The following is a 17,317-nucleotide window of genomic DNA, read 5'->3' as shown; positions in this document are numbered from 1 at the left end:
GATTGCCGTACCTGTTGAGGTTCAACAAGGCCAAGTACAAGGTGCTGCACTTGGGTTGGGGCAATCCCAGGTGTTTGTACGGACTGGGCGAAGAATCCCTTGAGAGCAGCCCTGCGGAGAAGGACTTGGGGGCCCTGGTGGATGAGAAGCTGGACATGAGCCAGCAGTGCGCTCCTGCAGCCTGGAAGGCCAACTGTGTTCTGGGCTGCATTAAAAAAGGGGAGGCCAGCAGGGACAGGGAGGTGATCGTCCCCCTCTGCGCAGCTCTTGTGAGGCCCCATCTGCAGCGCTGCGTCCAGGCCTGGCATCAGTGTCAAACCAATTTGCAGTTCCCTAGCCACCTCCTATATTGAGCACAGATTCTTGTCACATCTGCTCTGTCTGGACCTCTGCTGTGCGGGCACGCACCATACGCAAGGCATTACTGCAAGAGTTATCAGAAAGAGCTTGCTTCCTTCATCTGCCATACTGGAAATTACTTGCAGGAGTTTTTAGCTACGTGCTGGAGGCCACAGATAGCCCCAGAGCTCTAGAGTTCCCAGCCAGGGTGGGTGATTTGAAGACGTATTTACGCAAAATATTCTGTTAATGCTTACTTGCAACACCACAGTGGTCTTTAGATGTTGTGGATGACAACTGTGATGTAGTATTGCAGATGGGGCGATGTGCTGTAGGACTGTTCTGATTTAAGGAGGCAAAAAAAATGATGGAATGCCTACAGTATGACGGACAGCATCAAGATGTTCCCCTTTGCCTTCCTTCCAGCTGAACTCATATTGCTGTGAAGGGCAAGAGCATGAGTCCTCAGTGCCACCTGCCCCATGATGGTGTGTGTTTCTGGAGAGGCAGTTCTATGGGAACTGCTGAATCACGGCCTGAACCTCTGATGGATCACCTGAGGTGAGCACTGAGTCAGCCAGAGGAGCACAGGTGAAGGCAATTCAGCTGTGCTGCCGGAAAGGCTGGAGCCTGGCTGCTCCCCTCCTGGACCTGTTTAAGAGCTGGCTGCCAGTGCGGAAGGTTCTTTTCTGGAGATTTGCTCTGCTGGAGTTTTTTGGGTGAGCCCAGAATAGGGGTAAGCCTTCTGTTTATTCTCTTGTGTTATCATAGTCTGCTTTGCCTCACTCTCTTGTTTATTTTGTGATTATAGTATCCTAATATTCTTGGACTATACAGCATGCAATAGCATGCAGCTTCAGGAGAAGATGATAAGTAAATTGATTTGTTAATTAAAAGAAATTTAAGATTAAGATGGAAAATGTTTCTCCTCTCTCAAAAAATCCGGAGTTGCTTTTACCATCGAAGTACACCAAATTCTAACTCGTTTAATCATATTTTTCATGTTTTTAAAACATACTCAAAAGGAGAAAAAGTAGATTCCTGAAACGTATGTTATTTTCACCCCCAAACCCAAAGTAAATCAAGACAAAAAACAGAAAACTACAGTCTGAGAGTGCCTCTCAGAATGGACTGTATCAGCAAGGTAATGCTGGTCCCTTTTTTGGCTCTGTTGAGGTGACTGCAGCTATCAGGGTCTGCTGCGAGCCCACTTCACGTCTGGCACCTTCTTCTTGATTAAGTATTATCTGCCTTCTTTCTGTATAACAATCAATATTCTACCGAAGGAGATTTATCTTCCTGCTTTCTTCTCCCAGGGTAGCACTCCATTTTGATACGTTTCTTGTGTTTTGCTTTTTTTTTTTTTTTTTGGATTCAGTTTTGCTTGCTCTCAAATTCCTCCCTTTTCAAAATAAGAGGATCCAAGTAATTTCTATTTCAGTTTGCTATTTTGAGGCGGGATCGCTCATATCCATCTGTATAATGCAATGTTAATTATGCAGATACACAATTAACTACTGCTGGGTTGGTGCATGCTGACCTAATCAATAAATGGAAGTACTTCTGCAGAACAGCATCGACAGACCAGATGCAGACAGCATTCCCAAGGTAGATGGGAAATAGAAGTATCCTCAGTCACACGCACTGGTATTGAATATGCTATGTTCTTTTGTTTGCTCTCTTCAGAACCAGTCACATATGGTACATCTCTACCTTAAATAACACATTTGGTTTTTCTTAGCCTCCCATCCCTGGTGGATTAACACAATTGCACAGTTCTGCATCTGTACACTCACTATCCGCTATTTGTACTGGTTTATCTTGCCCACTGAATAGCTTGCCAAGTGCAAAGGCCTCTCTAAAGAAGAGACTGCAGTTTGTTGATACTACATAAATGATGTGCACTTGATATGCACTGTTAAATGCTTTTTTTTTCCTACGGAGGCTGATACCTACATTTTAAGTGAGTTCTTTTTCTGTACCCTTTAAACCAGAAAGTTTTGCGTAAGTATGCAGTAAAATGACAGTGATCTGTTGCAGAATAAAACTGCCTTTTGGAACTACAGTTTCTACGTATTATAACCCCTGTGTAATCTCTGCTAAGCATAGAGCACATTCTTTAATATATATGCCACAAATTAGGTTGAAAGCTCCAAATCTCTGTTTGCATAGTCTGCATTAGAATACTAGTTACTTATTAGAATATATAGTATACTTACCTTGGTGCTGTAACTCCTGCTGCAGACAGGAGCACTAGCCAACGTTATATGATACAGCACCACTGAGAGTGGTGCTCCTACTATACATCAGTTTCAGAAAAATTGGTCTAGAGAGAACACATCACTTCTCAGTAGAGAATGAGGGACTGAAAACCTCTAGAGTACACGAGTGTTTTCAGAAATAAAGAAAAAGTATTGGGGATCTTCCTTCTAAAATTGATGCACAAGCTGAAATATCACCAAAGGCAGAGCTCATCACAGCACGGAAACTCATCTCTCCCACTAATTAGCAGTCACTTATCAGACAGAAGCTAATGATGCTGCTCAGGGTAGCCTGTGATACTCTAAGGAGGCAAATATTATGCCACTTCATGCAAATTGGCAATGTATATGTGATTACAGATAGTGACACGTGAAACAGTTCCCAGTCTGCACAGTCCAAGTGATAGTACTGCCTCTGAAATTTGAGTCTGACTAGAGAAGGGCGCTGCAAATGTAACTAAAGGCTCTGTGTTGGGCTGGTAGAGTTGGACCTTTTCCTTAAAATTCACTTTTCCCTTTTGGCTTGACACTGTGACCCATGTACCCTTCTTCTTTTGTTCTAGTACTTCATGTAGTTCTTTATGGGGCACTCAGTGTTGGTTCTTCATGGGGCTGCTTCTGCAAACACAGCGGAAGGGGCAGCTCAGCAGCTCTGGCAAAGGTGAGCTTGCTTTTACACTCTACCCGATAAAGATTATCTCAGAGGCATGCCAGCAGTTAGCTAGAACTGATCTGTTCTAAAGAAGGATGTGCAGAAGCTGGACACCTCAACATAAATTAACAGATTAACAGATTCAAAAGCACTGCCTGGTTAAGCCCTCTGCCCATTTTCAGCTTCCTGTTCTGTAATGACATGATTCTTGGGTTTATGTCTTGGCCTTCAAGCTGCACTTGAAAGAACAGTTTAAAGAGATCAAAGAGAGCAGATTCAAGCTCGAAGAGGGTAGATTTAGGCTAGATACAAGGGGAAAATCTTTGACAGTGAGGGTGGTGAGGCTCTGGAACAGGTTACCTAGTGTTGTGGTTGATGCCCTGTCCTTAGGCTGATGTCGCTGCTGTTCATTGCAGGGGAGCTGGTCTAGATGGCCTTCAGATGTCCCTTCCAACTCTAAGGAGTCTGTGATTCTATGATTCTATGACTTATTGTTGTGTTGTAAAAGAAAGTTTACAAGATTTTAAAAACCTCTGAAGATTGAGCAATGAAGGGTTAAGAGAACTCAAATTCCACGCTTAATTACAACGCTTTCTTCTCACAGTGACTTAAATTGTATTCGCAATTTGCAGAACAAACACAGGATATCCTGGTACAATCAACATTTTCTCAATGAAGGTGTTTGTCCTCAGCTTGCCTCCGGTATCTACACAAAAGGCTTTAAGGCCCTGTCAATTAGCGGTATTGATCACAAGTGATTTCGTGAGTGGGTGACCTATTTAGAAAGAAATTTCACTGGGAATTCCCAGTCTGCAATTGAGGCTTCTTGCCTTTGCAATGACCTACCATATAATGGATTATGACAGGTCATTTTGACTAGAGCAGAATCACTTAACCTTTTTTAAGTCTGGCCTAGTGCATTTTTCTCTTAAGAATTCGCTGTAGGACACAACGTATTCTAGAATACTTTTGTGCTCTGTCCATGTCATTTGAGAGATTTAATTCAAATACTGAATCAGATAGTAAGTCTTCCTTCACACTTTGTCCTTCCAAAGATATCATCAGAGCAGCTGCAAACAGTGAGAGATGCTGGTAGCATTTCTGCCCACTTCAGCCTAGACCACAGCACTTCATTAGAGTGCTGAGAATTTGCTGGCAACAGAGCAGCCAAAGCACACATTCTCAAGGGAGTGAAAGGAAAATGTTCCGCAGATGCCAAGCTGGAACTTGGCACCGTGGTCACTTGGAAAATGAATGGCACTATACATAATAAACAAGCAGAGAGAGGGAGCTTAAATTCTAAACACCCTCTAGAGAAAAGATAGAAAACAGTCCTGAAGAACAGTGAACAAAAGCCATCAGAAAAGTAAGACATCGATTTTTGTCATAAATGACTTATGATTATGGCTAAGAGGTTGGGAAGAGAATGGAAGATTCTGCAGTACAAAGCACTGCATTCTTTAATATATTGTGTGATATTTTATTTATGCTTACAAAATATAGTACAGTGTCACATTAGTTAGATCTCTTGGACTCAAGGATTATATTTTACACATTAATCCAGTTATCTGCTTGTTTCACCAACTCCTTATGTGACATTGATGTGCCTTCAATTGATACATGCTCCTTTTAATTTCATGTATATCTGTGTACAGAAAAATTCGTTGTGGAATACCCAGGAATTTAGTAGAAATTTTCTTAGTCAAATGACCATCTTTAATACGAAACAGATCAAACTGCAATTTTGTTTCTACATCTCTCATATTTTTATTATGCAACACACAAACATTGTGAAAATATGAAAATAAATGACTCTAGGCCACCATGTAGCTACCTGACAAAAGCAGATTAAGCAAGGTAGCAGGGTTTCTGATTCAGCAGGTTAAGAACCCTCATTTTGCCTTCTGCATGTCAACACAGTTTGAATGTAAAGAGAATCTGCCATGACTTCTATGCTCTTTAATTTTACTCTGCATAGCACTCAGGTTGTTCACCAACCCGTTGTGCCTCCTCATGCCCTCAGTATCTTTCAAACTAGTCTTTCAGGGTTTCTTGAACACTAAGGAAAACTTTGCAGATCTTATTCTGCACAGAAGTCAGCTTCAGACAAATTCAGTCATCATTTTAAAAAGTCTCTAGTCCACATCCAGTCCCATTTGCTTAAGATAAAACTGAAGATGAATAGAAAGCAGAGAAGCTCACTAAATATGTATCTTCAGTCTTAAATGCTAACATGAAACTACCACTGTGCAAAGACACAAAGTCTGCTCTCTTCTGTTTTGCAGACCTTTTGCAGCTTTCCTTTTTAGTACTTGCCTTTCTAATTTGGAAGCCCAAACTGCACCCACTAGCAAAGGAATCTGAGTCCAAGTTTGTCTCCTGCTTTTTCTTGCACTTACTTGACGCTTGAAAGAAAGCCAGTTGAGCAGTCAGGCCCAGATCCAGAGAAACACATAAACATGTGATTTATATATATGAATAGCACCATTGTAAAAGGTGTTGGCCCTTTCCCAGTATTTCCCATCGGTCTTTTCTCTGCTGTTGCTCCTTCGTTCCACGTTACTGCATGTTACCTCTCTGTTTATTCCAAGATTTGGAAATTCAGAACGGGTTGCAGGCTGTTCATGCGCCCATCTCCAGAGCCCAGCGGAATAAGGCTCTGTGGGACGCAGCACTCGTACTCAACTGTGTTTGAAATAAGATGTCAGAAATTTCTCAGCACTGCTTCTCATCTCAGTCGACTGGCATGGATCGGAACAACAGTTAGCTAGCTTGCTTGTTCAGTTTGAAGTGCTATGAAGATGTCCTTAGTAGTTACTTAATCAGGGAAATAACAGTACAAGTACTGAAGATTTGTTGTTAAAATACAGTTGGGGTTTTAAACACTAACTGCTCTAAAACACATAAAATAGTGTGGATTTTATGGTATGATGAGCCTATTAATTTTCATCCATCTATGAGTAGTGATGTGTACTTGGAGAAGAGACCAACATGTTCCTAACAATCCCACAAGCAATATCAACACTCGGGGTAAGAGAGTTACCATTAACATAAATTCCCCTGGGAACAATTTCATACAGTCCAATTGTCTCAATTATCCTACTTCAAGCTTAGGAACTTGTGTTGGAGATTCTCACATACTGAGGCAGGCGTTTAAAAACACGGATGCAATATTTACTCTAGAAGGCCAGACACAAATACTTTGCAGACGTGTGACATGGTGCATCCTCACACAGAATGGCGTGAGGCCTGTGGTCAGTGTTACAGACTGTTGGTGAAGCACTTTTCATCATTAACTTTCATGCATCCTGAGGGGCCTTAGCAGTGTGTCTGTCTCAAGGTGTTGGAAGCTTTGCAGTCAAAAAGCTGACAGACCCATCCCCTCTAAGATAAAACATGCAGGAGCATCAGCCTGGCTCTCAGAAGAAGGCATAAGGTTTTTTCTAGGCACCTTTCCCTTACCTACAGGGTAAAGGACGAGGAGCTGATCTTAGTGTAAAGGTATATTCAGTGCTGTTGCCCTAGTAAAATGAATTCTTATTTGTTCAAAACCTGACAAAGTAAAAAAAAAAAATCCCAACAAAACAAACGAACAAAAACCAAATCCTTAATTCAATATCCTCAGGGTGTTTAAAAAACAGTCTGCTTTTGTGTTAAAGCTCCTTCTAGATGAATCTTAAATCAGCCCGTATTATAGAGTTGACAACTTACAAAATGTTTCCAGGCAACGCAAGAAAATAGCAAAAAGGAAACAATTTAGATATGCTAATGGCGAACAAACTGACACAAAATAACACCAATTCTGGGATGGAGCTCCTCTCTTCTGAGCAACATTAACTCCTTTCATTTCATGGGTAAACAGAAGTACAGCATCTCACAAAACAAGGCGCAGTGCTTGTCAGAGAGCTTCTGGGTTGCGTTTCTTTCACTCTGGACTTTCCTGTTTCTTTTCAACATTTGAGCAGACAGTTGCTTCCAATTTCAGTCAATCCATGATCGCCACCACCGAGTCTTCAGAGATTCTGTAAAAGGCCTGCCTCTGCTACACACACTTCTGCCACCTACACGGGGCTCAGGTATTTCCCCATTACTGCTCCTGTGTGGTCTACATACTGGGGGTAGAGTCCAGCTTTTGATCCTTAGATGTGTATTTCTTACTGCTCTAGTAAAATAGAGGCGCTGAAATAGTAGTTCATGCCAATCAGGAGCAGTTCTGACTGTAGCAAACTCCTCTTGGGCCACCGACTGTAAGAGCAATCTCCAGTTGTTTTTTTTCTGGTTGTCAGCAAGTTCTGTTATCAGTTCTAACCCACCATCACAAAGAGCTCTTCCCCTCCACACCCCAGTAGTTCACTCACCGTCTGCACTTCACAGCTGTTCTCCCTTGGATACACGCAGAACACAGAAGCCAGTGGCCCAGATGCCCACAGTTAATGGGTTTGAGGCCTTTAGAGATGGCAGGGTTTTGGGTGAGGAATGTCTTATCATTCAGCTATTTGGAAAACACTCTTACCACGAAATAAGTTAAAGAAAGATGCAAATAAAAGCATCCTTCTACCTACGCCGAGTTTAAGTCACAAAGGTTTCTTTCTTTCATGGTACAGTGAACAGGGGTAGATTTTTCCCGAGAGGAGGTTGCCTCTTTCAGTGTCACACATCTGAGCTGATTATCACCGCAGAATGTCTTATCCTGCTGGGGAATTACAACCTCTATAAGCCACCTCCTGTTTAAAATCCTGCTGGGGGTCCATAAAACGTATTTTGTTTCCTCCTAATCCAGTATGCCAAAAGCCCATTTCCACTTTGCTAAAATAAGCTCTGTTTTGTTCCTGTAGAGATGAAAAATATCTCTTTGCTAGATGAGGTACCGGGCTCCATGCCTGACTGGCTAATTAACAACAACTTTTGTCAACAAGAGGTAAATATTTTCCCTTGCCCCTACTGATAAATTACTGCATGTTTCAGTCGCAAGCATGTCTCTGATGAACTACAGAGTCCATAATACATACTTGTAGATTTGTTTCAAATTTCTCTTGTATTGCTTATTGCTAGCAATCATGCTAACCACGTCACCGCTTTGGGCTGGCAGTTGGTTTGGGATGATTAATCCTCATCTCCCTTCTTCAAACCACCCTGTAAAGTAACAGACATGCTGACCTGGGATACAAGAAGGCATTGTTCAGGATTCGCTTCCCAAAGCACTATGCTCTTGCTCAGCTTAATGTATGTTGAAAATGAGTTAAGCTAAATATAAGAAAGTCCTGCTAACCATGGAATAAAAATATCCACGTGTGGTGTTGCTCAGGAATAGCTGTTCTTGAATGATGTCATATAGGCAAGCCTGCAAGATATTTTTAAGCTTTCTTTACAATCACGACTGGTAAGATCTTGGGATATTTTCTGTTAATTAACACGAAAATCCTGTGGCAGAGAATTGCTTCAGAAAAATTGTTCAGAAAGATCGTGAGTATTTGTATCTCTTAGCTTTGCCCTACTCTTCTGGTAGAAGATCTCCGCTGCAAGGCAGCTAGAAACCCAGAACAGTTTTCCACATTTCTAAGAGCATAGGAAGCCATCCAGTATTAGTGGCAGCACAGGAAGCATCTAGTCAGCACACAGTAGGAACAAGCTGTTGGTGTGAGCTTGGTGACTCAGGCACCATGGCAGGATTTCCTTCCCTCTAAAAATTCTTTAATTGGTGTGGATGATGAGGTGTCTGTTCCCCCCCAGTTTGACTCAGTGCGACCCTTATGGAAAGATACAAGTGTTTTGAGAATCAGATAATGGAAAATCTTTCTGACGGAGTACAAAAGACCGAATCTGAGGCTGATATCTGTAGGCAATTTCAGTGACACTGTGGCCAAGAGAATAGCAGTCTGTGCATCAGATGCTCCACTGCAAACTAAAAGCATCGGAGTCATTTCACTGGTTTGATGCACAGAAGCACTCAGGACATCTGCTTGAGGGTATATGTTCCACTTCTAAAACACTGATAACCTTTTTCTTAGGAAGATATTGGTTCTCCAGCCTTCTTCCTCTTCTCTGGCCCTTCTGAAAATCTGTTTGTCCAAGCAAAGGAATTAGATTGCTACACTCAGGAATGAGCATTGAGCTTATGTTTTGCCCAGCAGTCAGAAGCATTCTGAGGGCAGGCCAGGAGCTGCCATTCTCTCAGGCTTGAAAGAGACAAGAATTCACACACGCGCTTTATTAGGCCACTCAACAGATACTACAAATCATCTCCCTGAGCTGACCAGAGGTGCTCATATTAAAGCCACTTTGAACCTTATTGCACTAAAACATGGAAATTATATCGTCAAATGAGATCTTGCACTGAAATTTGATGATGAAAAATGTGGGGAGAATGTTTTGCAAGACATACTTACAGATTGATTCTAAGCTCAGCAGAAGGTTTTGATTGGATGTCAGGGGGAAGTTCTTCACAGAGAGAGTGGTGAGGTGCTGGAAAAGGCTGACCAGAGAGGCTGTGGATGCTCCATCTCTGGAGGTGTTCAAGGCCAGGTTGGATGGGGCCTCCTCAGTTTGGGTTGGATAATGTCCTCCTCAGCCTCCATTAGAATTAATGATGCCTCAAACAATGTTTTTGCTCAGAAATTTCCTTCTACTGCTGCTTCTTGACAATTATGGCAACATCACAGCTCTGCCCAGCCCATGTTGTCAAGGGAAGTGATTTGCAACAGAAACAGAAAGGCACCAATTCCACGGGGGCATCTTACTGATCTGCACAGCGCTTGATTCCATTAACTGCATATCTGGGATTCGCAGACTTTAACATTCCCACCAGCACTCTATCATCCCTAAAGCTTGGAGAGGACAGCAAATGTCAACCTAGCCTCCCCAAAACTCTGACTTTGTTTCCCTTTCTGCGGGATGTGGATTCAGGAGTAAAACTTTAATTAATCCTACATTGATTCTGTTAGCAAAATATTAGGTTTTTTGAACTAAATGGGTGAGAAAACTTTGCAGAAATAATGGATGCACTCAACCTCTTCCAATTATAAACTGCATTAAACTTGTATGAGAGAAATCATACAAAAAATGCTTCGCTTTGAGTGTATTCTCAAAACAGCTGATTTGGTTTGGTCAGTTGAATGGATCAGGCAAAAAAAACTTAACCTAGCAAAGTAAAACCATACATGCAAGGGTGAAATCCCACACAGATCTCCAAGAAGAACAAAAATAAAGACAAAAGCTTAGTATTGGCTTTAATAAAGAACATGCTGCTGTTTCATTAAAAAAAATCCTAAAGGAATTTTCCAAGCATACATATGTGTCCTTTGCTCAGTTTATTTATCTGCCTTTGATACGTCAGCTGATGCTGATTTTTATGTATCCTACTCCATTTATTTATGCAGTCCAAACTCAGATCTATGTCCCTGCTGTGCTGTACAAACATGTACAGGATAAAATATTAACTATGTTCCAGAAAACAAAAAACTTAAGGGCTAAAAAGGCGAGGCAAGACAACTGGAAGGAGACTCTGCACACTCATTTCACATGTGGAGGATGGAGGCACAAGTCTGATCTTTGCTGGTACACTACAGGGATGTTTTGTCACTGACATACATAGGGACAGGGTTGCATTTTACACAAGGTAACCAAAGGGAAATGGAACATCCACTGCAGAAGGGAGGACAACCACAACCTGCCGCACACTATTCGCAGATGCTGCCACTCTTTATCAGGACAACAATTTCTATAACATAAACAGACAAGCTCTATTACAGCACATAATGTAATGGATGATTTACAATAGTGTTTACAGTCTCTCATGTACAGTATACATTACACTTACATTAATAGAAAACATCAAAGCCAGTAGTTTTGATGCCTGCAAAGTATTTAATAGAAACAAAAACAACCAGTGGTAATTTTGTTTGAATATATACCAAGCGATTTCTCAGTGTCAACACCTGCTGGGTCAAAGAAAAATTTGCTGTCGCTGATTTGTGATGCTGTGAGGTTGGTGGGTGGGCAGCCACCCCTCCAGATCTGTGATTTCATCATTTGACAAACAGCAATGGTAAAGGAGAACACGGGCTCAGCTCATCTGAGCTCCATCCTCAAATCTGATACTTAAAGAAGTGGGTTTAGAGTCAAGGGATGGCCTGCCTCACCAGCAGCCACTGCCGTGCTGGGCAAACCCTGTCACAGGTTTCTCCATCAGCAGCAAACACAAGCAACAACAGAACTCCTTATTCTAAATGTGCCAAAACTTGTCTGCTCATTTTCAAAACGAACGTGGGCAAAACCAATTTTTCAAAGTCGGTATCACCCGATGTCCTCCCCACCAGAAACACCTACTTTTGTGTAATTCTTTCAGACCAACAAACAAGAGGTAACATATTTGTGTGGCAAATAACAGTAGTTATTTCTGCAGTGAATGGATTTTATGCATTTTGAGCTAAGCTAAACTTATATCTTTTAAAGGAGAACTCCAGAAAAGCTAGGCTAACTTTTTTTGTGTGAGGTGATTCACAAAACGACCTGGCTACAACACCCATTACACTAAGTCCTGCAACTCTGAATCACGGCCTTTCCTGACATTTTGTCTTTATTTCTCTCTGTCATTCCTGCTAATTGTTTTCTGGAAAAACATTAATTTATTGTTAGCATCGGGGTATATGTTGCAGTAATTATTTTAAGGGATGTACTGAAGCTTCAGATAGTATTTTGTAAGTACTTATCTAGGCTTATCTTCCTAGTTACATTTCTAAAAAGACATAAAAAACAAAAGAACACCTCAAAAGGAAATGGGGAAGTCAGTGTAAATTATTTAAAAATCTTAGACTGCAGCATGCAGACTTGCTAACTGTATGGGAAATGGGAACTGCTGAGTCAGGCCTGAACCTCTGATTGATCACCTGAGGTGAGCCATGAGTCAGCCAGAGGAGCACAGCTGAAGGCAATTCACCTGTGCTGCCGGAAGCTCCTAGACCCATTTAAGAGCTGGCTACCAGTGGGGAAGGATCTTTTTGGGTGATCTGTTCTGCTGATGTTTTGTGGGTGAGCTCAGGATAGTGGTAAGTCTGCTATTTATTCTTGTTTGTTTTGCCAGACTCTCTTGTTTATTTTGTGATTATATCATCCTAATCTTCTTTGGTTATAACTTGCCATATTGTTTTCTTTGTTAATATTCTGTCTTTTATTCTCCTGTCTCGATGAAGATGTTGCTTGAGATGAAAAGATCTTTGCTTCCTTACTGCAAACTTGACAGTATTAGGAACAACTTGACTTCAACTCTGTTGCAGTGTGTGTAACTCCACTGAGGACAAACAAATCACGCCACTTAGCAATGCTTTGATTCTTTACCTACTTGGCAGATTTTTTGCGTAGTTTATATATGAAACATAAATGAAAGAAAATTGTTGGCTTGCATTATTCCCTGCAGGAAACATCTCTATATGATTTGCCTTTGATGTGCTTAAGTTCTGTGTTATAGTGGGCTTCATGCCTTGCACGTAGTCTCTCCAGCAGCAACTGCATCTGCAGGTACAGGCTAACATTGCTAGATGATCAGCTGCTACGGTGTGGATGCAAGCATCCTGCTAAGCGATTCTGACATTTCCAAAGCTACCTGAAGGCACAAACACACAGCTTGCGTATCATAGCTCTATCAGAATAAAGTACAGAATACTGAACTGGAATTCAGAAAACCTAAGCTCTATAACTAGACCAGCAAATAACCTAAACTGCTCTGCATCTTGGAACTGTCATCGATGAAACAGACAGAAATGATCTATCAGTAAAAAGAGTCGTTCAGCAGACACAGTACCACTACTACCATAGGTAGCACTGACATATGTTCATCAGACACCCTGCCAGCTCTTAGCTCCCCTAAATGGAGTTGGCCTGAGCTGCTCTGTGGAAAGTCAGAAGCGGAATGGGAGAACCTGGCTCTGAGCAGCATGCCCAGCACTAACTGGCCAGGTTGGTTAGTAGGAGTCCTTCCATAATCCTGTTGAACGTCCTACCTGTTGCTGTAGGTATACACAGATGACAGGGCACACAGTTACACGTATGTGAACACCTGCCTGGGGTATTTACAGGACAGTATTTGCTGCTACAGGTAACAGTCTCTTATTTTTTCCCCTGCTTGCATAGTGGTCACTACCTCTGATGGCTGAAGATTCTCACCAACTGATTTTCAACCAGCCTGCCAATGAACCTTGTTCTTACCTGAAGCAGCATTTGCAAAGACTAGAATCTAATTAAATGGTGTTTTCAAGTATAGGATTTTATTTTGTGTTGGATTTGCTCTTCAAAAATCACCCTGGAGTTCAGGACAAGGATATGGAAGTCAAGGCCAAAAGAAAAAATTCTGAGAAGTTAGGAGCTCATAAAACAGAGGCACAGAAAGACTGAACTGGCTTTTTAAATGTTATTTGCTTACCAAAAGTCATGTCAAAATGCAAGTAAATGGCTCAGTGACACAAGATTTATATGTGTATTTCAGTGCCTCGTGTACTAGATTTTTTCCCTAGGCACGCAGTATCAAGAGCCAAACAGGTGTTATGTCACCTAGATAACAGCCTCAGAACACAGATTATACCCAAAGACAGCAAAAGCTCATCCCAATTTCACATGTCCACACAAATGTGTACTTACAAATGGAGTGGGAAAAGACTGAAAAAAGATAAATACATCAAATATGAGCTTTTATGAAGTTCAGACAGTACAAAAACATTAACAGTAGGCACTTCTGCTTCAACCACAGTAAAAAAAAAAAAAAAGTAATTTTCCTCTATATGCAAGTTTTATAGTTTTAACCAAGCCAGTAAAATCTATTTATATATATATATAAAAGAATTACATAAAAAATAAGTGTTATTTAAGGACTGTTTGTGCAGTTCTAACATTTCTGTGCCTGCAGTCCAGTACTGTAGCACTTACCAATGCCAGGAACTGGGGTTTAGTAAGGAACAAAACATTCTTTATAAAGAAATCAGTGGTAAAAACAGATGGACTTCTTCTGAAAAAGATTTTGGTATGTGTCCTGTTAAAATCCTACGCCCCACCATTTACAGTTGCTGTGAGTCATAGATGGGAACTGGGCAAGGCAGACCTCACAGAGTGAAAAATGACTCACCAGAATCTGCTCAGCCTGAATTCTCTAGTCCTCGTAGTAAGAAACAATAGTTAGGGAGATGCACAAGTGATCAACTGAAGAAACAAGGAAAGAAAATACAGATAGAAGGTGAAGTTGACTGAAAAAAAAAGAAAAAAAAAAAAAAAATTGCAGTTACTTGATGGTCTTAGTCTTCACTAACTGAGAACAGATTGGTACATGGCCACTATTTGTGAATAGCAATGTTTCTGCTGTATGACTCAAAAATGCCTTACTGTGCTTCAATCACAGATGTCCAAGGCTGGTCTCATGCTTCTATCCCCAACTCAACAGCCATTACTTGAAGAAGCTAACTTGTCTTGGAAGAATCAAGTATCTCTCCAGAGATGCACTTGGAACAAGAGCCCTTCAAAGCAGCTGTCAAAACACTCCAACCGAATGAAGGCACCCACATGTGGCCTTGACAGAACCACAGAACAGGACTGACAGTGCATCAGTAAGAGAAGGACCCCCATCACACCCTATTCTGGTAGGCTGATGTCTGTAAAAGGGATACTCCAAATCAAGAGCTCCTTTTCAGGTCACCGTTGCGGGGTGGGGAGACTGCTGGAGGGCCTTGTGGGCGCTTAGCTAGGAGCTGCCCTGAGCAGACTCAAGCTGGCTCCAACATGCCACTGCTGTGAGTCACTTACCATAGCAGAAAGAAAAGTTTCACTCCTTCCCAGGATATCCACGTGGAGTAAGCACAACAATCCCTATCCCAGGTGGATTTAACTAGTCATCAGGAACACAAGGTGCGTACCTTTCACTACTGATGCAAATAACTGTTTTTCACGTTTTTGCATAAGGTTTCCATCCTATTCTATGTGCATAAAGATGTAGAGAATTGATTTAATCAATTTAATGTGAAATAGCACAGGGTAAATGAGTATCTCATAACGGTGGAGCTTTCGATGATGATGATGATGATGATGTACTCTAATATTGGTGCAATCTCACTTATGTCAAACTCTACCCTTCACTTGTACTCCCATACCCTTCCCTTGTACTCCCAACAGTATTTCTTTCCAGGGACTTTACCAATTCCTCTGCAACTCCCAATTAGGAACGTTCTGACAGTAGCTAGAACTGGAAATAATTCTTCCATTGTATAAAAGGGAATCAAATCTATGCTGTCACTCAGCTTACTGGCGAAATATGAGTGAGAGGCTTCCAGGGACCCATGAAATCATGTTCTGCAATGATCCCTGTCATCTTGAGAAATACTACACATTTCAAGCTGCCACTCAGCCCTCGCTGAACCCAGTGCTGACCTTTAAGCACACTTGTTTCTTTAATATATACTAAATATATTTATTTGGACTGATTTGCCGCTTTGTTGTTGCTTGCCTGCTTTTCTGAAAAGTTCACAATTATTTATACATTGCTTGCAGGGTTGATTGGCAGCTTATTACATTACCAGTTGTTTAACAGCATCCTAGCTGTTTAAAAAGGGGGAAGTGAGCACACGGAGTGCTTCTGCAGGAGAACTCCCTGCCCTGGCTGAAATTGTAGGTGGACTTCTGCTGAATCTCCATACTTATCTGGAGGTGTTCATACAGGCTGTGCTTGAGGAACAGTGGTTTGAAATGAAAATGTTTCTTACTTGCTGTGTTAGTTCATCCAGCATCTCTCTTCTTGTTCAGAGGTCATTTACAGTACTTCCTTTCAAGTCACAATTAAGAATGGTTACTGTATTTCAGCTAAAATTTGAGTTGAAACTGAGACAACTATGAAACTACATATCTAATAACAGTAATAATTTATGCCCAGAAATACAAGTGGCTTTACAATCCCAGTGTGTATATCACCATTAAAATGTGCAAAGATGACACTGGGATTAAGATGTATTTTCTATCAACTCATTGCCACATCCTACAAGCTCTTAACGGCAGTTAAACATGCAATATTTTCCAGGAGATGGTCTGAAATATTATGGCTTTGGTGTTACGTCTAATAAGTAACACACCAGAAATTTACAGTGGTCTGTTGTCACTACCAGTTATTTCTTACTGGCCATAACAACCAGCACCTCTTTTGCTAGGCAGAGTGCCATGCAAACTTCCACAAGAAGCTCTCCAAGAGTTAACACCAAAACAACAACTGACAAACCATCAAGCCAAAACCAGACCTGATCTACAAATTCACAAGGATTAAACTTAGGAAAAACAGCTGCCAGAAAAGCAGTGGCATTTGGAAAATAGCACTTCTTGAATTGGTTTGGTACTGAGCACGCACTCAGAGAAGGAACTCGCTTTGCACTAGTATTTTCCTGATGATTTTCTTATTTTCTCAGGCTTCTGGAACTAATGGGTAAATCACAGCCATTTTGTATTGCTGCCATACAAGACATCTCAGCAAGTTCCGTGCTTCTGTTGCTCTCTTGTGTATTTCCCAAATACTTCATGTTTAACTTCGTGCGCATCACCGGTGATGTTTTACTTTTCTGACTGGCAAAATTGAGAAGAATTCTGAAGGCCGTTAATTTTGGAGTACATGAATCCATATTACGTTCCTTTTCATAGATGAGTTGTTATTAAATATTTGAATTACGTCCAACGTTTTTATTTTACATCCCAGAAAACAAAACTGAATGAGGAAGACGGATGTAGTGGTAACAGAGATGATGCATCAGTTCGATCAGTGTGGGGTAAAAGCTGCTGTTCTGTCTTTATGAAGAGATGATGTTACTGTTACAGTGAAAAGAATGAATTTAGGAACATCGGACACCGAACACTTGAGCATATTTTTTTCCTAAGCTATTATACAGCACATAAATTGATTTTATTTGGCAGCTGCTCAAACCAATTGAATGTTTTAAGACTGATTATGTTCTCATTTGCACTAATTTGCTCTATTTATAGCAACGAATCCACTCCTGTTTGCACCAATGAGAGAAATATGAAGTTGTTTGTCCCTTGGTGTAAGTTGCTTGAT

The sequence above is a fragment of the Centrocercus urophasianus genome, unplaced genomic scaffold (assembly GCF_019232065.1).
Source record: "Centrocercus urophasianus isolate 14NV4802_14NV808 unplaced genomic scaffold, USGS_Curo_1.0 seq_32, whole genome shotgun sequence".
Taxonomy (NCBI): Eukaryota; Metazoa; Chordata; class Aves; order Galliformes; family Phasianidae; genus Centrocercus; species Centrocercus urophasianus.
Note: the sequence above shows the minus strand (reverse complement) of the source record.